Consider the following 21,120-nt stretch of genomic DNA (forward strand, 5'->3'; position numbering starts at 1 on the left):
ATTCAAGTGTACCATAGTTTTCAAAAATGAATGTTCGGGATACAGGGTTTTTGATGTGACCATTCACGAATGGCGGGATGTAAGTGCTGAAAAACTCAAAATTTAGTCGCTCATACTGCAAAGGGCATCGCAGTAAGGCATTGCGCCACGCTGTCGAATTTCCATCGAAGGTGTGCTTTGACTATTTTAACTAGCAAATATTAACTCTCCGGAGATCAAATTGCCTATGCGATGAAATGAAGGGGTTTCGAGGGAATCCCGTGCGACAAGACCATAATCAGCCAAAAGAGCGACAAGCTCTTCTTCCTGCAAAGAGCATATGCTACGTGCTAAGTGCTCAGTGAGGAAGATATTGAGGGTCAATTTTATACTATCATTAAGTCCGAGAGTCGTTCTCGTTAGTGTCCGCATCAAAATTCAAAATGCGTCGGGCGGGATAGATGAATCATCCCTCGTGTGAATTTGACATCCGATGGAAATTTACAGTTTTACGATGCCATTTACAACATTTGAAGTTTACGACCCGAGTGCAAGCAAGCCCTTTTGCGTTAGGTGAGCGAGCGGCCATTAGTTGATTAACTCGGTAGTTTTAAACAATCAGCCGGTGATAAAACTGATTTTACAGCATGCTTACTGTAAGCTTCGGGGAGTTGCGCGCACATACCCTAAACCCGGAACGGTCAAGCACGTGCCACTGAGTCCATTAACGGATTGGGGCCGTCCAATACCGCCAACGATGGGCTTACGTCTCGAAACTCCGTGCTTTTCGAAATGAGTTTCGAGCTTATTTCACACTTTTAACCTTGCGCAAGTTTTAATTTTCTGAAAGAAACATGCTTTATCCAGGTAGAGTGTAGTTTTTGTTTTTTTTTTCCTGTATGAAACGAGGATTTTCGACTCTTTGATCTACTTATGTGTGAAATTTCGTGAAAAATACGACGTTGCCAATGGTTACCTCAGGAATCAACTCCAGAACTTTCAGATTATGAAGATTATTTTTCTGCCATTGAGGGGGGGAGTGATCATACTATTATCACCCACTAAGGAAACGGGGTTTAATTGCTCATTTTGACCGAAAATCACGTTTGTGTACACCTTAAACCGGTTTGAGTATTCAGTGCAATCTGCAATAGGTCTGCAATGGACCACTAGACAAGGTACGCATTTCAGCACTCTGATACATGTTTCTTAACCAAAATTTCACGTAAAACACGATGCGCACAACGAAAATTACCGAAATCAACTCCTTACGAAGATATTTAATGATTCTTGATGCGTGAATTCAAACCAACCGCTCATGAAAACTCAATGCTCTACGTGATTCGCATCGCGCGCTAACGTTATCATGACAGTATCTGCGATTTAAAAATCTGGCAACCTCAATTTTGACGCTTTGGCTCAGCTATAGCAAATTGCTTATAGTTTGAACAACACATGGTGGGAAATGAACATTGTTCGTTTGAGAAGCTTGCTGTAAACGTTGTAGTGCGCGATTTGACTCACGTAGAGCTTTGAGTTTCTTGTGAGCGGGCAGTTCAAATTCCTCGTAACCAATGTGAGATAAAAATGTTAATATCTCCGTTAGGAGTTGGTTCCATTAGTTTTCGTTGTGCAAATTGTGTTCTACGTGAAATTCTGGTTAAGAAACATGTATCAGATTGCTTAAATTCGTACCTTGTCTAGTGGTCCATTCCATTCGTTGGCATCTTATCTGGAAATGAACGAAGAAAGCTGGTTCTTTATTATAAATCTCACCCAAACCATTACACTTTCGGGCAAAATTTGGACGGCGCCGGCGTTAAGTGAAAAAAAAAATCACAATTACATTCAGTTATATTAATTTTACTGCATTTTATACCTTCAAAAAAATGTGTCAATGCGGTAAAGGCTCCTTCCTCGATAAACATGCCGTCCTTTTGTTAGTCATGCGGCCTGCTGATCCCGCGCTTCAAGCGTGGCACAAAGAGCGGATATGCCGACCGAAGTATTTCGTAAAAGCGGAAATTTAACTGCCGAATCTCCATGCAAAATCGACGGATTTCAACCAATGTTCTCATGCTATCGGAAAGGAACAATATATCATGATAAGCTGCTTGAAATTAAATTGTTTTCGGCATGTAACTAATTTTGGATGACATTATATATTATGAATGATTCGATGGACGATCGTCTAATCGTTGAATTTTTGGATTTCAAGATAGATGTTTCAAAAATCCCTTTGGTTAAAGTCACGCCTTAATGCGTCAGCAGTATGGTATTCTTATGCGAAGAGACTGAGGAATACACTGAGATAACTGCACATGAGTAAGAGAGATCATCGTATATTAAAAGGTAATATAGTTTGCAGCATCCACTCGGAACGTGAAAATATTTTAATATTAAATGTGTATCTGAAGGCTGATGTAGTTTTTGCAGGGATTTTTGAACATCTAGAAGTTATCAGTCAATTATTCGATCATCGAATCTCGTCAAAACAAGATTACGTTGGTCAGTACAACTTTACGCTATCTAGTGCAAACTAATACATTTTTACCAATTTTTACCCACACCAGATTCGCTTAATGATATTAATGGTACCAAGCAACTCACAAAGATAAGATGCCGCATGTAGCTCTCATGCGCATATCATTAAACAAATCAACCTTTTTTATAGTTAAGGATTAGATTTATCAGTTCTCGATCATGAATTGCGAACGATTTTAAACAGTATAGCGAATGAACATTGACAATTTCACGAAAAACGGAGGACTTGTTTAATGCTAAACGGTCCTTGTCGTTACTTAAACGCTATAACTCTCACTAATTCTAATAACGTTATTTTTGTGATTGCTATTTTTTTAATGGAATGACGCAAGCCATGAACCTATAGCTAGATGCCTTAGTTGCATACTCAAAAGCTGACACCATTCCCTTTTCCTCTCACTCAAAGCAACGCGCCCCTTGCTAAACTTCCAGCAACACCTGGATACAAATATACGTGCTCGATGGATATCCATGTTGCATACTCCAAAAATTGAAGGGGTTTTGGGTTCCCCTGAGCTCAGGACAACGCGCACCTAGAGTACCTGTATAGCGAGAGTATGGACAGATCGCTTCACGGAGAGCTTAGGGCCCAAAAGTGCAGCCACCCTTCCAACCAACTTTTAATGCACAAAATTTCATTGCCAGTTTGCAGCAGTCTGCACATTCCAATTCTAACCAAGATGGCCAAGGATGTACATAAATGAGCGTTTCTTTCGCAGAAAAATGAGTAAATTTATGCAAAAACTAAGTCAAATACGTGCTTTATAAACGATGGTTCGTAACAATTGTATTAATAAATCGCTCTGGATAATTGAAATTTATAGATTGGCTGCATTTCTGGGCCCTAACTTTATTTGCGGAGGCATCGATGAAGGCCTGATGGATTTTCGGAGTTTCACATCTGTCTATACTCTCGCTATACAGGTACTCTACGCGCACCGTGCTTAAACATTAAAAATTCCATCATGCTCGTTCAAACTGCTCTCTTTGGTGACGTAGCTGAATTTCGAAGCCTTTTGGGGAAATTTGACAGAGGATCGAGGAGCTTTTGCGAGGAGACCCAGAGCCAGCGACGCGATTAGAAGTAGCTACATGGGTAGGCTGTGCCGGCGATACTTTTTTGACAGGCCCTCCAGCCGCAGGAGAGCGATCAAGTTGCCAGTGTCAATCGTCTGAAAAGCAATTGCGAGAGTGTTTAAACTGCCTCCGAGTGATTTACGTCCGGTTATTTCCGTGAACTCCGCTGGGTGGGCGCGGATGGAAATTCGCTTCGATAAGTCGATACCGTGGAAAGCTTTCCGATGCAGCGTTGTCAGATTAGCCGCGAGCACTTTTATGGAGAGATTAGGGGTATGTTGCCCGATCTGCCGTGCTAAGGAAGAACGCCGTATGAACATTCGAGAGTTGCCAAATTTCCTTCGATAAAATGTTTATTTGTGAGGAAAATTTTAAATATTTTTCCTTAAAATTTTCAGAAGTCTTAGATCAAATTACAAACAAAATTATCTGAGAAATTGGTAGACAAATATTCAAAAATTTTCCTGAAAATTAGTGATTTGTCAGGGGAAATTTGGCAACGCCTGAAGGCTCGTACGGCGTTTTTCCTTAGCACGGCATCGATCTACTTGCCTACCAAAGAGAACATGATATACGCAATTATAATTTGAGAAATTTAAGTGTCTATGAAACGGAAAATTCACCATGTCTTTATACCTTATCAGCACCTTGCAAATCGTGTTCCTGGGTGATTAAGCGGCTTTGTAGAGAAAACAGTTATTTCTGTTTCATTTTTAGGTAAACTGCAGTACGTGGCACCTTCTGCCAGTATGCTTATTACGTATCGCGGAAATGTGGTTACTCAGAGGTGGGTAAGATGAAAGAAAGTAGTAGGCAAATTACAAATGACAGCGGTATTTGCTGCTTGCACTTTTTGCTTTTACTGCTCTGTCTTGCCAAAAATGACGGCAATTCTTAAGCACCTACAGCTCGCTTATAACATATTGCGTTTTCTGAAAAAAGATAAATTTTGCAGCAATTATTTTTTGTAAACAGGAAGTGGTCGAATCTTGAAGAAAGAGAAATTTTCTGAAGTTGGTCATTACTACGTAGTGTGGCACTGTGTGGCAGCCATGGAGACTGCTCAAGCACCTTAAAAAGGGCGCCGATTTTGGAGGGGTGGGGGCGGGGAGTCGGGTTGTTACCACCTGCTGTGCTTGTTGCCAACATTCTCATAAAGAGGTCTACATTGAAAGGATTTCCTTGGAGTTTCCTTGAATGTAACGAACGAAATTGGTGGTGAAACATAAGTGACTACATCCTTATCTGGCTTAAGTAAAAATCTCGAAGTCATAATCAAATAAAACCATAATTCTAGTATCCGCCATTTTTGTGCCCTTGGAAGCCTCACAAAAGCCTGGGACGCCCTGGTAAAAATTTGCGATAGGAGTTGCGTTTCAAAATACCATAGGAGTTCTTATAGCCGACTAAAGAAGGCTATTGAAAATCATATAGCTGACTGTAGAAAGCGGAGCAAATCATATAGCCGGGCTATACGAAGCTATAAAAAAGTATACAGTCGGGCTATAGTTCCTGTCGCCGGGCTTTACACTTTATCGTTATTGGCTATAAAAGGCTATAGGAAATTGTGTAGGAATTCGTGTGCTTTGGAAATCATTAAGTTTGATACGGAACTACCTTAATATTTACAAAACACACATTATATTTTCCTTTAAAACATATTTTTTTTCATCATTAAAATGAGAATAATCCATACAGAGCGTGCAAACATTTCAAAATCATGAGTTGAAAAACGCTGACTCCGCGAGATTAAATATTAGAGCCTAACACAAACGGAGCGGCGACGCACTGGCGCCTACAAACCTAACAGGGATACTTCACGCATTGCGCAAACGCGCATTGACGCCTACAAACCTAACAGGGATACTTCACGCATTGCGCAAACGCACATTGACGCCTACAAACCTAACAGGGATACCTCACGCATTGCGCAATGCGTAAAGTATCCCTGTTAGGTTTGTAGGCGCCAATGTGCGTTTCGCGCTCTCTGCCCGCCCGCTGCGCAGCGTGCCACGGCGACTGAAGCAACTATTTCACACCAGAGGTATTGCACAGTATCATAAGAAATTGAAGGCGCTCCAACATTTTAAGGATGACAGGTATCCTTCAAAAGTACGGAGCTTTCCTCGCAAAATAAATTAAGATACTACGGCACAAAAAGAGAGTGGTAGTCCAAAAACTAAGTCCTAGTATCCGTATTTAGTAACGTTTAGCATAAACTTTATCGTCTGGTTGTTGCTTAATCGCCATCGGCTATGAAAGGCTATACAAATTGTATAGCCGGCTACAGAGGCTATTGGAAATCTTACAGCCGGCTTTAGGTCTATAGTATTTTGGAACACACATTTTACTGCCAATTTTTACCAGAGCGTATGTGGGCAATCGAAAATACAGGCCCCCACATATGTTTGTGTACCCACATCAGTGTATGTAAACCATGCTGTTGCAATGACCGTGTGATTTGTGATTTATGGTGACGTTACAGCAATGGAGACATGGAGAGCCACGATCATTGTCAAGAAGATAAATTCTAAATGAGAGTCGAAAATGATATCGTATTCGACGTCATGACCAAAAAGCTTCGTCTGGTGCGGCGTTCCTCCTGGGAGGAGACGAAGGGTCACCAACTGAAAGGATGGCGATAGGGGGTTTTAAATGAAATAAGAGAGTGCCATCTCCATGAAGGTTTATGGAGGAACTGAATACTGTGGCGGTTAGGCGTCATAGAGCCCTAGAAAGCGCTATAAAAGCGTATGTATAAATTCTAAATTTCAAATTCATGAGACAAATTCATGTTATCTTAATATTTAATTTGAAAAATAGAATGAAATTGTGAATCAACCACTGTACTAATTGCGAGGGGCGTTGGTTCATTTGAAAGGTGTTGTTCTCAATGCTTCGGGAAAACTATAAATTATTTTCTGGGGTTCGTCCCCGATTTTTAAATCCCTAAAAACTCATAAATTGGATGAGGGGAAGTGGGGGTTTTTTGTTTTTTGTTTTTCGGAAAACTTTTGTTGCTACGCATCTTACTTTACTGTTTGCTGTCTTTTTATCAGCTGTTTTCATTCAACAATCATCATTAAGTGAGGTTACTTCCAACACTCAACTGCCATCAACTTACATTTTTCTTTTCCCGCGGTTTTTTTTTTTTTTACGGTTTTTCATGATTGGTTCCATCTTTTTCCTATTGCCAATTTTTCCTCATTAAGTCAATAACCTCCAAGTTTTTTTCTCATTTCCAATCAGAACTTTTCACGCTGTTTCTTTTCAATGTGTATAAATATGTTTATTATTAATTTCCATTTTCATTTCATCCTTTTTCTTCTGATTTATTTTTTTTAATTTAAAAATTGAACTTTTCAGTTATGAGTTTGTTAAAATAATAATAATTTTTACTAATTTTAATTTTAAATTTAACAGTTGTTATGAGTGAAATTTTCAATGACCGAGGCGGTCGTCCTCCAAAACGTGGTCGCGTTTTCCAGAATTCTTCGCATGTTCGTTTAGTGAAGCAAGAGCTTAACTCTGTTATTAGTATAGAAAATCAAAGTTTCATTTCTTCATTTCGGAAGTATAAAATTGATGATCAGAATTTTGATGAAAATTTTGTTACCAAATTTTCAGTCGGTTTAATAAATATAATTTGTCATCATTGTGATGCTCGCCATTTTCAGGGTGAAATGTCCAATGGTCATTTTAATAACTGCTGCCAAAATGGCTTAATTTCTTTACCGAGTATTCGGACAAATACCGATTTGAAATCATTATTTTTATATTCTCCAAATTTCATAAAGCATATCAGAAATTATAATAGTGCTGTTGCTTTTGCCTCTTTCTCTGCAAATCGAACTGATATTCCGGGTGATGGACCTTATTGCTTTAAAGTTCAAGGATCCATATATAGGTAAGTTTATTTAATATTTACCGTTACGTAACGTACTTTTTTCAGTTTCTCAGTCCGTCCCTCCCTCCTTCCCACCCCTTAACGCATCCGGAATGCAGCTGCATTCCGGATGCAGAAGGAACCGCTACTGAAGAAGAAAAAGAAGAAGCAAAAAAAGAAAAGACAAAAGGAGGAAAGAAGAAGAGCAAAGTTGTAGGAAATATAGGAATAAAAGCAGGACAGAAATGGCAAAAGAAGAATCAACAATTTAATCGAAAAAAAAGCAAAGTATTTAAAAAATAAAAAAAGATCTTCTTTAAAATTAGTTTGAAAACAAATGTAAAACCTAAAAAATAATTTTGTATGAAGATTAAAACAAAATTTTAGTTTAAAGTTTACTAAATAAAATTACAATTTTTGAAAACATTTGTTATATTTATTCTCTCAAAGAAATAATTAGACCCGATTCAAAGACAAAACAGAAAATTAAATGAAAATAAATAAATAAAAAAAAAAAAAAACATGTGAAAGTGAAAAGTGTACAGGAAAAATAAGGGGCTGCGAAGCAGCTCCATAAGCCCCTAGTTCTGTAGTATAATTCGGAGTCTGAAGTGACGTTTAAGTCGATACGTTACCATAGGATTTCTCAATTCAACGGAATCGAATTCAAACCGTAGCAGAGACATTGGGGTTAAGAGTTAAGGGTTAAAATGAATCGATACACATCGGTTTCCTTGGAGTAGTTTCCGCAGCGTCTATGGCAATCGGCGAAGTTGGGCATCCAGCTTCAGAGCATTTTGACAATCAAAGTTTCCCGGAATCATTGGATCAAACAAATCGTTTTGGTGTGTGCAACCGTGGAAAAGTTTGTCGTGGGCAGGACGTTGAATGATTGAGGGAGGACGCCCCTGAGAATGGGGAGGGGGAGGGGGTGGCGGTCTCAACACTACTCAACAACCGTCGGAGCTCGCGGATTCTCCGGCACTTCCAACTTTACTGTGGAACACAGTGTATATTCCCAGTCCACGAACAGCTGTTTCGGACATATTTATTTTTCCAGCTTTCGTTCTTGTTCTGCCGCCACTTTCAGCCGGCCCCCGAACTTGTTTTTTCGCCATCCAACATCCTCGACCCCGCTCAATGTCCCTCCGGAGTCGCCGAATTTGAGATTAAATGCTCATGTTTCGGATTAGTTTACAAGGAGGCTCATGCACAAATTGGAAGCCTCGAGTCACGCTTCTGAGCAACAACATTTGGCTTCTTATTTTCTTATCAATCATCAAACGTGTGACTTTGCACGTTACTGGTTTTCTTGAAATATACACGGGAAAAATTTAGTACTCTGGGTGGAAAAATGTTGTCTTAACATCCTGGCGTGTTTGTTGAAACAATATGGCTGTTACTTTACGACGCGAGGATGCTACATTGCTACATTAACAGCCAGAGCGCTTTGAGAGTTGTCACCCTGATTTTTTTAGCATTTCGGGATTTTAATTCAACATATTTTATCCGCATAGTTAAATTCACAACACTCGAATGAAAAACATTCCTTTAAAACTTTGGAGACGCACATTATTTACAAAGTACAATCTGCCAAGGAGATCTTACGTCTAAATTTTGAAAAATCTTTTTTTTAAATGAAAGGAGATTCTGACAAATAACTGTTGCCAAAATGTTGACTAAACACAGCTTTAAAATTCGCAGAATGAAGGAATTTTGAAATTGCTTGCCGAGCGTTTTCAAAATAGCACAATGTTAAGACAATCTTACGAAGAATTGGCAAGTATGCTTAGACACTATGTCTATGTCATTTATGTACTCTAATGTAAATACATAAATAAATAAATTGGACTTCGTTTAGCAATAAGGTACAACAATTTCTGGCTCATATATAAAACACCTATCTGTGTGGCGGAACTAATGACATGGATGTTGTTTCTAAAATGAGCCATTGTAGTTCCTAATTCCCAAATGTATTCCAATTATTCCTCGAAAGACATAGGCAGGGGGCCTAAAGACGTTTCTAGGGGTGTAGGTATGTAGATTGGAGTCCGTAATGATATATTTTGTTATAACAAAAAAACAAAGAAAAAAATTGAAAGCTTAAGATTAAATTCACACTTTTGGCCCTTTCTTAACCTGATGTGTATTTCCCTTGAAGGGTGTTCACGGTTGATGTCATGGCAAGAATTAAAAATCGGCAATTATCCATAAAATTTGGCAGTTTTCAGAAGGGTGTAATCATTGTAAAGTGAAGTGCAGAAAGTTCAGGAGAGGTTATAAAAGGAGTACCCTCTGCTCTGGGAAATTGATGATTCTTCTATTATCGATCTCCGTGCATCCAACCTGACGCATTTAATTCATACTGTGGAATCCGTTTCAGAGTTACGACTCTAGTTATGGTACATGTGAGGGAGCAACCTATATTAATGAGATCACATCAAACTTTATTCATACTTAAATGTAATTGGACGGATCGTAAATTTTTACGAGCTTTTGGATCCCATTCGTCAGCGGAAATCGAAGGCCCCAGGGTGAGGGCTCATCATTTAGAGACCTGGACCCTTTGTCACAGATACAGTTTTCTCTTATCCCCCACTCGGGGGGATCGCATCTCTTCGGGGCATCCTGCACTTTTCCTTTGATTAGTTGATACTACACTGAAAAAAAATTCTCGGCGTTTTTACCAAGGTCCGTTGGTACATTTACCATCTCACTTTTTTTTTACCAATTATTGGTAATTTTACCAAGACTGACTTGTAAGCTTACCTAAAAATCGGTATTTTTACTGTTTTTTTTTTCAGGTAAAAATACCACTTTCATTGGTAATCAATTCCCGGTAACTTTGCCATTTTATCCCGGTAATTCTACCACAGTCGATAAAAAATATTGGCGTTTTTACCAAGGTCCAGTAAAATTATCGAGAAAGTTCAATAATTTTACCAAGATTTCTCGGTAAAATTACCAATTCCATAAATGGTAATTTTACCAAGAAAAAACCGGGATCAAATAGAACCCTGAATTCTTGGTAATTTTATCCTTTTCATAGTAAATACACCGAGATTTTTTTTTCAGTGTATGTGTCTCGAGGTTTATCCCAGCATGCACCTACTGTTCTATTCGCTATCACGGCTGAGCGGTGCCTATACACTTCGTTTTGAATTTTAGATGGTGGAGTTGCGAATGAAACGACCGATTCCTGGTGAGGCAACTAAGAATCGATTTTCACAATGTATTCAAATCGAGTTAAAACAATGTTGCCACCTTTAAGAAATTACCCCCATGAGGAACGAGAGAGGGGCTAAAATCGGGTAATATGTCACCTGAACCTCTACCTAATTCCTTTGATATTCCTCATAGTGTTTTGATGAAAATTCGAAAGAACTTTAGGGAGCGTTCATAAATTACACAATTCTTTAGAGGGAGAGCGGGTTTAGCCTGCGTTACGCTGCATCAAAAGGGGGTAGGGGATCAGTGCCTGCGTTACGGAACCCTCTCTACTAGTTAAAACCACACGAAATCGAAGTCACAAATTAGTAATCCTCAAAATCTTCGACGATATTCATTACACTATCATTAAAAATACTTAAAATCTTATTTAGGTATACATTCAACAATATCTAACAATTTTTGGAGTTTATGACTGATTAGATAGACCAATTTTTGACTCTTTCAGCAGACAGAATATTTTGTAAAGATTTCTGTACATGACAGTTAAAGTACTAGGGCCCTACTGAGTTTTAATAGAGAGGAATCATGTTTACAAATCATACCTATACGATTACACATTTGAAGTGACTGATAATATTCCAGTTTCATTCAATCAATGACATGCCAATTTATACAGTGAATTTAAGTTTCCTTCATAAAACGGTTTTTTTTTTGTTTTTATGGAATATGTATCAGCTGCAAAGCAGAGAGTTTAGGTTAAATTGGTAATGTCCCGAAGGATTTATCAATTTTGCATGTGTAACCAATATACAAGCAAAATTAGTGTAACTTATGTGCCCAATCATTTAAAAAGCTTCCCTAGTAGCATGATTCACTTTCCCCTTCCTAACAAACGTATAAGGAATTAATACCGGTTATATAATCACCATTTTAACTAAAGTTTATATATCGTGTATATAAGTTTTATATAAAATGCCCATGAAAATAATTATTCATATTTTCAGAAGATAACGTTTATATACAATTTATATAATTGAGGAAGGGTTTTTATAAATTTTCTTTATACGCATAGTATCCTTTTGCTTAATTTGCTTAATATAACTGTTATATAAATGACCTGAATGACTTTAACGTAAACCTATCTCATTTTCATGAATGATGATATCAATGAATATTTTTAAAACATTTTAAAAATATATTAAAAATATAAAAAATTAAAATTTTTAAAATAATATTTTATAATATTTTTAAAGTATATCATAATTATTTTTGTTAATATTTTAAAAATATTATTAAATATTATTTTAAAAATTTTGATTTTTTTTAAAATGTTTAAATTAATATTATAAAAATTTAAAAGAAAAAAGGAAATGATAATAATAATAAATAAATAACATAAATACATCGACATAAATTCAAACTAGAAAAAGGCCCAAATAATTAAAACTGGAAAAAGACGCAATTATAAAGTTAAAAAATAGAGAGAGAGAGAGAGTTAAAAAAATGAGAGTTAAAAAAAATAGAGAGAGTTAGAAAAAATGATAGTTAAAAATCATGATAGTTAAAAAAAAGAGAGAGCTAAAAAAATGAGAGAGAGTTAAAAAAAATGAAAATGAAAAAATTACATCATGAAATAAAAAACAATAAATAAATAAATAATAAATAATAAAGTCTGGTAAAATATCATAAGAATCCGTCAATAAACAAAATATTACGGACTCAAAGGCCTGCGATAGTTAAGAGATTGAATTTAGGGACCCATTCACATCAAGCCTGGCTGGTCTGGTGGTAAAGTACTGGACTTCGGATTGCAACTCCATCCCGAGGTGTGGGTTCTAATCCCGACTAGGACGGCGCGGATTTAAGGTAAGTCACAACTCTACGATGATCCACCACCTGGTAGTAACGCATATGAAAACTTGCACACTTCATAACTAGAGTGCGCTACCAGCCAGGAAGAATAATGAAAATTCATTTTATACACTATTTGAATTTGGTTATATAACTTTTATACTAAGGGTTACATAATAAAATAAGTTTTTTAGTAAACTTTTAACTAAAAAACTTTACATCCATTACATAAACAATGAATATTCTTTAGCTTGTGGTTATTTACGGTTTATACTTTTAAAAACAAATTTTTTATATAACTCTGCTACTAGGGTTAGCTTGTAAATAACACCAGCTTTATTTCTCAAAAGGTACTCGTGAAAAAACAGTCACGAAACCGAATAACCACCCCGCGCGAAAAAATGGAACAGTGCGCTGAGGATCATATGCCAACAAAAATTACGTAGTGATATCCCGAGTCAATGTAAGTAGCTGCAGAGTGGCACTTTCAGAATCACCAGACTCCATTGCTCGTCTGCCTTTTTTCCCATCGTGTTTTTATTTCCGTCGCCCTTATTGACACATCTTAAAGCCCTCTTTGAGCACGGCAATATCGGGTTTATTGTCGGATCTTCCGAGATACGTGCATTTGACGAGGTTCCTACGATCTTGGGCTCTTAAAAGGATGCGTAACTGCTTTGATACAGCGACACCATTCCAGGGATCTTCCTCAGGAACAAGGACCGACGAAAGGGTCAAAGGAAATAAGCATCGAATGAGTATGCTCGCCTTTTATTTTTTCCCTCCTGAATTTTACACAAGATCGCGCCGTTTCGGCTCTTAAGGCGAAAATATAAATACAAGTGTCTGTTTGTATACACGGAAGGAAATATTGTGCAAACAAAGTTACGTGCCACCTAGTGATCCTCCATTTTTGAGAAGAACGAACAGAGTGCATGTCGGATTTCCTTTGTTTGTTTTTCTTCGCAAACTGGGTGGAGGGTCTTACTGAATAAGTTACTCTTTATTCCCCTTTATTAATATTACTGGAAAACACCATGATTTATCATGAGAGTAAATTATCATTAGTATAAGCTCTCTGACTCCCTGAAAAAAAACTTTCTGGAAATTTTCTTTGTTTACTCAAAGTGTCGTTTCTTGTCAACGGAATGCGGTTTTTTTGAGTTACATTCGTGCGGATTCAACTCAAAATCAGTTTTTTGAGTTGAAAGAGCGTCGTTTTGGTGTCATTAAGTTTAGGTTTAAAAAAAACGATCACGGAACGACGTTTCTTTAACTCAAAAAAACCTAATTTCGTCGACAAGAAACGGCGCTTTAAGTCAAAATAATATCTCGAGAAATTTGTTTTTTCAGTGCTCTTCAAATTTTCATTTTTTGTTATAATTTGTCCCATCGTTCTAATCCTTTAATTATTTTGGGGGTATCAATTTGTCCTTGAATAAGCCAACTCCATTCAGATTTTGAAAAATATGAACCAGCTCTTTACATAACGGGATTAAGTTTCGAATTCTCTCATTTTAACAATGTAAATGTTTATTCCTTGTCACAGCTCGCTTTACAAAGATCTATACCGGGCCGATTTTCATGATTTTTGCGGATATCGCTAGGATATAGTTCCTAGCTCGGTTCATTATTAAACTGGTTTCTCTTGGACGGGCGTAAGTCCAAAAAATCATGAGCCCTAGCATCCTGCGTGATCAACGAGAGCCAAGGCTCATGAGTTTTTGGACTTATGCCTGTCCAGTAGAAACCAATTCAGTTAAGAGTAACGTGAGAGGAGCCCGCAAAACAGGCCTCAAGGGGTGCGAAATGCCCCCCTCCCCCGTGTTGGGCCGTATCGCGGCCAGCGGGATGATTATTGAAATTGATAGACAAACCAATAGACAAAAAGGACATAGGGGAGTATGGGGAGATCCCATTGGTTAAAATGTGTGGTTCCTATAGTCTAGGGGAGAAAATGATGGACTAACTGTCGGGTTTCTCGTAGGTTGCCGTAGCTAGTCTATTACCTACTGCCTTTGTCCATTGCAGTAGTAGGGAAATGAGGATTTGAACTCAAAAATTACATGGGTCTTATGGGAGAAAAAATAACACGCGTTCTTACGGGGGACTCTGTTTTACACGGTGAGTACAGGAGCCATCTCTGGGCAGCACTCCACCCCCCGCCCGCCTGGACCGCTTTAGCGTTGAATCTTTCGTCTCGGCCCTGGGTCCGGGACCCTCTAGAGTCCCTTTATACTGAGAGACAAGACAACACCCCTCATGGAGTCACAAATGGGAATAAAGATTACAGAAATTGGACGTTTTTCGTAATCTTTGATCGGCCCATTCTCAAATGCCTTTCTCCGTTCCTCCTCTCATTCCGTTTGTTCCTTGCCGAACCCGTAATTCCCTGGTCCATTCCAGATTATAATCTTTGCAATCGGTGAAAATGAAATCTTTATTCCCGTTTGTAACACTGTGAAGGCCTAAAATCCGGTTAACCAATCAGAAATGGATTCGCATTGTCTTGACTCTCAGTATAAAGGGACTCTAGCTTCCACAATAGGTTCCCTCCATATCCCTTTGGTCTTCTTTGTCTATAGCTCTGTCTATCAATTTCAATAATCGGCCCGCAGGGCACCTTGAGCACCTTATTATATGACAAACTAATTTTCTTTAAATTTATGCTTCTATGATCCGCTTTAAACTCACTTTGAACTGATGGTGGTAACAAAAATATAATTGTATTGTTTTTCATGTTTGTTTGTTGTAGGTTAGAATGATGCCCGGTTTCCTTTTCTACAAGTGAAATACTGAAATAACGGATTTTATTACATACACCGGAACAAACATTTACGAAGCAACTTATAGAACGCAAAGAAGGTATACATATTGCACTTAACAGATGTGAATCGTTGGTTATCGGTGTCCAATGTGGTTTAAAGTTGGGAATATTTATTCAGCTTTCCCCTTTAGTCAAAAATGTCATATCAATGCCCGATTTGCGAAACCCTGTACCTCCAATTGCGACGTTACAGACTCCTTGTCATACTTCATGCTTTCGTTGGAAAACGAGAACTTATCAAACAAGAATAGGAACTGAAATTTTAAAACATCGGAACAGAAATACGTGGTTTTACATTTTTGACATCACTATGTGGGGACATATGCACACATATCAAGAGGTTTTTTTTTTTTTTTTTATTTTTTTTATTATTTGTACAAAAGTTATAATATGTACAGAATGTTTTTAGATGTAAGATACATCTTTAAAAAACTTGGGTTTAACTTATAAGATAAACTTATACTAGGTTACACACATTTTTATATGGAGAGAAATACAACCTCTGAAAAATGAGGAGGGAAAAATAAAACAATTTTGCTTCAAAGTAAAAATGTCTTTTTGCTTTGACATGGAATGCGGGTGACCGAACCCGGTCAAATGCCCAAGAGCCCCTGATTGCGTTCGAAGAGCACAAGGAGGCCCGTCAGTTTAAAAGAAGGATAATTTTGAGAACCCCTGAATTCCAAGCTCGTGGGGTTTGCGACGTTTTAATCTTCGGTGTGCATTGGTCCTTTTCCAGAAGCGCAAGCGCTTCTGGGTTGGGATGCCTATGCAGCCTAGTTTCGTAAGAGTTGTACATTTTTGTTATGTAGTCCTCTACAGAATCAATGTTGAGGTCGGCGCGAATATCCGCGTTCCTCTCATACCATCTGGCTTTTGAAATGCTTCGTAATATTTTCATTTGTATGACTTCTATCTTGTTTAATTTGAACTTGGCTGCACAGCCCAACAACTGGCAGCCATAACTCCAAACCGGCCTCAACATTGACTTGTAGAGGAGCATGTGGTGTTTCTAGAGATAACTTGGATTTGCGGCCAATCAGCCACTGCATATCATGATATTTTAATCTTAATTGCTCACTTTTTTCGTTATGTGTGCACCCCCACTTGAGCCTGGAATCCAGGTGGAGGCCGAGATATCGGGCGACTGTGTCGCGAGGGATTTCAGAGTTTCCTAAGTGAAGAGGAATATGAGTAAATGGCCTGTTGGTAAATACAAATTTCGTACCGATTTAGACGCATTTAATTTGGTCTTATCGTTGGTTTGTCCATTTATTAATCCTGTTTAGGTGGGATTGAGCGTTAAAACGTGCCTCCCTGTAGCTTTTCGACGCTGCTAGCACAAGCGTATCATCGGCCATAAACTCCCAGTTTCCCCCCTCTCCCAGACTGCGGGATGTCTGTGGTAGATCAAGAGGTGCAATGAAAGAATACGTGTTGGTGGTAAAGGTAAATGGTTGCCAAGGTAATTTTAAAAAGAGAATATCTTTGGTTACATTGAAAAAAGTATGCATTTTGAACTAAACATATTTTACATATACATTACTACTTTTATCTTTAAAAAAACAATAAAAAAAAAATGAAAAAAAAAAAAAAAACACCCTGACACTATTTTACTTTCAAAATGTTCACAAGATATTTTTTGGGGAAAAATTGAGGTAGCTATAAAAAATACATGACAAATTCTATGAATTGAAACGGTTAAACGCAATTTTAATAGGGGATTTGCAACGTACAAACCAACACACAGGGTTCCCTAGTTTCACCGCCAGTTTACTGTCGCCATGCCAAAGGCCTATTAGAAGTTTATCTAGTGGATTAGGAGGCAACTTCCGTAAAATCAAAGCTATCGAGCACGAGTGTTATCAGTCGAAGACAGTTCTATCAATTACATTTCTCTGGGTGGGTCTTTTTGCAAACGTGCACCGTTCTAAAGTTTCTACTTACTATCCTTTCGTCGAAAAAAACTTCTACAAATACACATTTCTACCGGATTTGGTATGTACCCTCTTCAATTCGTCCTTCGAATCATCGCCAAGCTCAATCGTGATTTCCGCCCTAGCATTGAATTATTCAAAGCGTCCATGATTAATATATTTTGCCTCCATTGAGAAGTTCGGCAACGCAGCAAAGCTCATGTCAATGATTATTAGACTTTTGACTGTGACGTCGAAGTCATGATCTCTGTTGTCTTTTTTTCTTCATTTCTGCGTTATCTCACGTTCCGCGGCGATTGCTCTCGGCTCTAAAATGAAAATTGTCGGAGGTGTGATGTCATATTATAGGTTGATCCTCCATTAAAAAATCGATTGAATTGAATTTGATCCACTCAAGAACATAAACTCCTTCAGTCCTGGCCGAATACTAGTACTCGTCTACCTGTGTCGTGCAACTAACCTAAAATGACCTAAAAGTAAAATTATTCTTTTTTAAAACGATAAAGCTGCAATGTAGGTTTTAAATCTATCAGGTCACAAGCAAGATTCCGCATTTTCAAAGACAGTCGAATTGAAAAATCATCTCTTCCTCTCTGAAACAAGGGATTGTTGAACACTTCTACAATGGGATGCAATTCTGAGTATACCCATTTAAAAAAAAAAAATGATCGATCTACAGACAATCGATGATTTGATAGATTTCTTATAATAATGACGCATTGGAAGTAAAATTTGCTGCCTTAATCACACGACGTCCTTCGAAATAAATTTCCGATTGTTTAGCGTGCGTTAATTCTAAGTCAAAAACACGTATCGAAATGAAGGTCGCGCTTTAACTGATTTTGATGTCATTTGCTCCAGGGTGCATGTGAGTCATAGCATCTTTCAGTCAGGAAAAATTAAACATAAAAAGCGTCCGATGTAAAAAAAGTTATTTCTATAATTTCACACGGTACTCATGCGTGTGAAATTCAATGTAGCTCCGTCATCTTGTGTGATATCGTTCTTTCCGATCGGTCGTTCAGATTCAGACGACTGTGAGTGTAATATTATGATCATCTGATATTTGCATTATACGTGTATTCTAATCGCGTAACTGAATTTGATTACCTCAGAGACTTTTAATCTGGAGGATATAACCTGGATTAAGCTTATTTTTGTCCTTGGGTCAAGGCTCATTCTCTTTAGTGCACCAGAGTCGGACTATTTCTTTCTTAGCTTCCTGATATTTTACGTATCTACTCTTGAATTAATCATACACTTTCTTCATTCTGAATGGCTGCTGCTCTATTTATATTTGAGTGATTCTATTAGAATAGAAAAAAAATATAGCAAAAAATACTACTTGTTTTCGCTTCGAAGTTAGAAAGAATTCTATCAGTACAGATGTTAGGAAGAGATCAACAAGAAAAACAAAACAAATCAGATCCCATTATAAAAATATGGATTATATAGGTGCAGCACTCCTATATTTTCTTAAAATTGATACTCACGCTCTCCATACAGCCGGCTCCAGGATTATTAACGAGTAACACATCAAATGACTTCGTGCGAGGTGCATAACCATTTATCTGAAGGCGCTGATAGCGCTTACGCTAAAAGAATCCTACAGAGAAAAGCAGTTCTTACAATATCCAGCCTTAATGGATAATCAAGCTTCTTCTTTATTCTGAAATTACAGGAAATACTTTTTTACTTGGGCCGATTTCTTAAGGCAACCTTTGTAACTCCTAAGTTTCCTGATCATAAAAAATAAAGGAGTATTAAAGTCTACACGTTCATTGAAATTTTGAAGAGATTTAAATTCAAGCGCGGCTCGTAGAGCGCGCAAAAAAGTTGGTTTTAATTTTTTCTTCATGGAGGTGTTTTGGACAAGCCAAGTGTTGTGATACTTAAATTGTTAATCGTGTAGGCATGTGATCACATTTGGACCCGCATTCCCTATAGAGAGTTAATATTTTCAGATGAGCCTTCAAAAACGTAAAGATGTAAGCTCGCGTGAAAATTATCTTGTACCCTCTCAGAGAGAAAATGTCGCGAGGACCATTTAAATTCTGATGCGCCTCTCATTCTTATGATGCTTTTCTCCTTTCAAGTCCGACACGACTTTCAATGCGTTTCGAACGAGACCTCCAACTTTTAATGACATTCGGCGACAGTGGTCCTCCTATTTCACGCTCGCGAGGACCTAAAAAGGAATCGATGCTCGCTCAATGTCAAAACTTTTGACTCTGGCTTATTACGGAAAGAAACCTTCTTTCTACAGTTTTCTGCTGTTATTCAGTGGTGCCTTGCATCGATCGCAGTTTTTTTGCCGCTGTTAGAAATTTTTTTTTCACTGTCTCATGCTTGCTCAGCAAAATAACTACAGCTGAAAAGAAATTTTTAGGCCATAGTCAGTGGCGAGGCGTGAATAATCGAATATATATTTTCCTCCGTTTAAAGCTGTGGTATAAAATCGATTATTACGGTGTTCGTTGTCAACGCTCTAATGATCGATCTTTTTTCATAGGTTTGAATGGCATGTCAATCGATACATCGCAAAGCATGCCACGCCAAAAGTCGTTGCGTATTGGTAATCGGGAACGCGGCTCGGGTGACTCGACAGGGGCAATCAGGGCGGGGCGCATCTTCGTCGCAGTTTTACTTTAAATGCATTTCACTCGATGGAAGTGTTCAAAATCAATCCATATAAGATAGCAAATAGTGAGTAAACCTTTTGATGAGAATTAGTCGGAAAGCTCCTTTCGTTAAGAAGACTCACATTATGATTGGGAAGGCCCTCAAACTATCATCATTGAAAGCATACTTTTCACGAACCTCGACTAAAATTTAATAGGATGTCTTTAGGAATAGATCATTGTTAGGAATTGCATTAATTTGAGGATACAAAAAATATAAAACGCAAAGAAAAAATTATATGATTTTGAAAGACTTTAATGTGGACCCGGACCTAGCTTGAAATCAGAGTTGGCCTTTTTTGTCTTTTGTATTTCTTAAAAATCCAAATCAGCGTAATCCCCCGTAAGGATCTATTTCCAAAGTTATTCTTTTGAATTCAACCGGAGGAAGTTACAGACCTCCTGAAACGCAATTTGAATCAGTGAGTTCGAACACACACCAACTCGGGTTTTTTTCGAATTTCACTTTTTTACGGTTTAGTGACACTTATGGATAGAAGCATCTGTACGCAAAAGGAAATTTCGAAATTGCAATCGGAAGTGCTCGAAACAGCGACGAGGAAAGAGAAAAATCGAATTATTTAATTGGAAATACCAATTTTCGGCCATTTCAAGGGAAACGGATGACCATCTGATTTTGCGGTTTTCCTTTTTCGGTTCATTATACCTTGTACCAACAAGGTATATGAATATTCAAGCGTTATTCAGGTCGAAAAATATACATTTTTCAGGGCAGACTATGAAAAATCAGTATCTGAAAGCCGGTGCGAACGAAAACACACCAACTCGGAAATTTTTAAACACTTAATTCTCTGTCATCAAACATGGTGTATCGATTTCAATTTTGTGCTTTACAAAGTCTCTAAGTACTTGTCCTTTGGCACCAAAAAGGTTTTTCTTAAACTACCTTCTTCGCCCGCTGCGCAGTTTTAGGTGTTTCTTGAACAATTTTATTTTTCCGAGTTGGTGTGTTTTCGAACTCACTGATTCATTTAACCATACGAGTGCTCCCTAGGGAAAGGAACTGTTCAAGGAACGACTTGAAATGCGGTCCTGAGTTTCACTTACCTTCAGCTGAGGCTACGTACATGCACCCCGCATACGCGGCAGGAGCGTGGCGGGTAGTCGGAAAATGCAAAGGGTCATAAAGTTGCACCCTGTTTTATC

At 37.9% G+C, this 21,120-nt stretch overlaps 1 protein-coding gene and 1 long non-coding RNA gene across 2 annotated transcripts in view; both read left to right on the top strand.

Moving 5' to 3' along the window:
• Sesn (Sestrin) overlaps window positions 1–21,120 on the top strand; it is a 511,698-nt gene that overhangs the window by 49,664 nt on the left and 440,914 nt on the right. The gene's annotated exons all lie outside the window — the stretch shown is intronic.
• Window positions 1–21,120, top strand: part of LOC140224223 (uncharacterized) — a 54,431-nt gene that overhangs the window by 20,860 nt on the left and 12,451 nt on the right. Inside the window, exon 2 of the long non-coding RNA XR_011899497.1 lies at window positions 15,264–15,373. This is a non-coding gene — a long non-coding RNA (uncharacterized lncRNA). The remainder of the gene's footprint in view (window positions 1–15,263; window positions 15,374–21,120) is intronic.

The sequence above is a fragment of the Bemisia tabaci genome, chromosome 3 (assembly GCF_918797505.1).
Source record: "Bemisia tabaci chromosome 3, PGI_BMITA_v3".
Taxonomy (NCBI): domain Eukaryota; kingdom Metazoa; phylum Arthropoda; class Insecta; order Hemiptera; family Aleyrodidae; genus Bemisia; species Bemisia tabaci.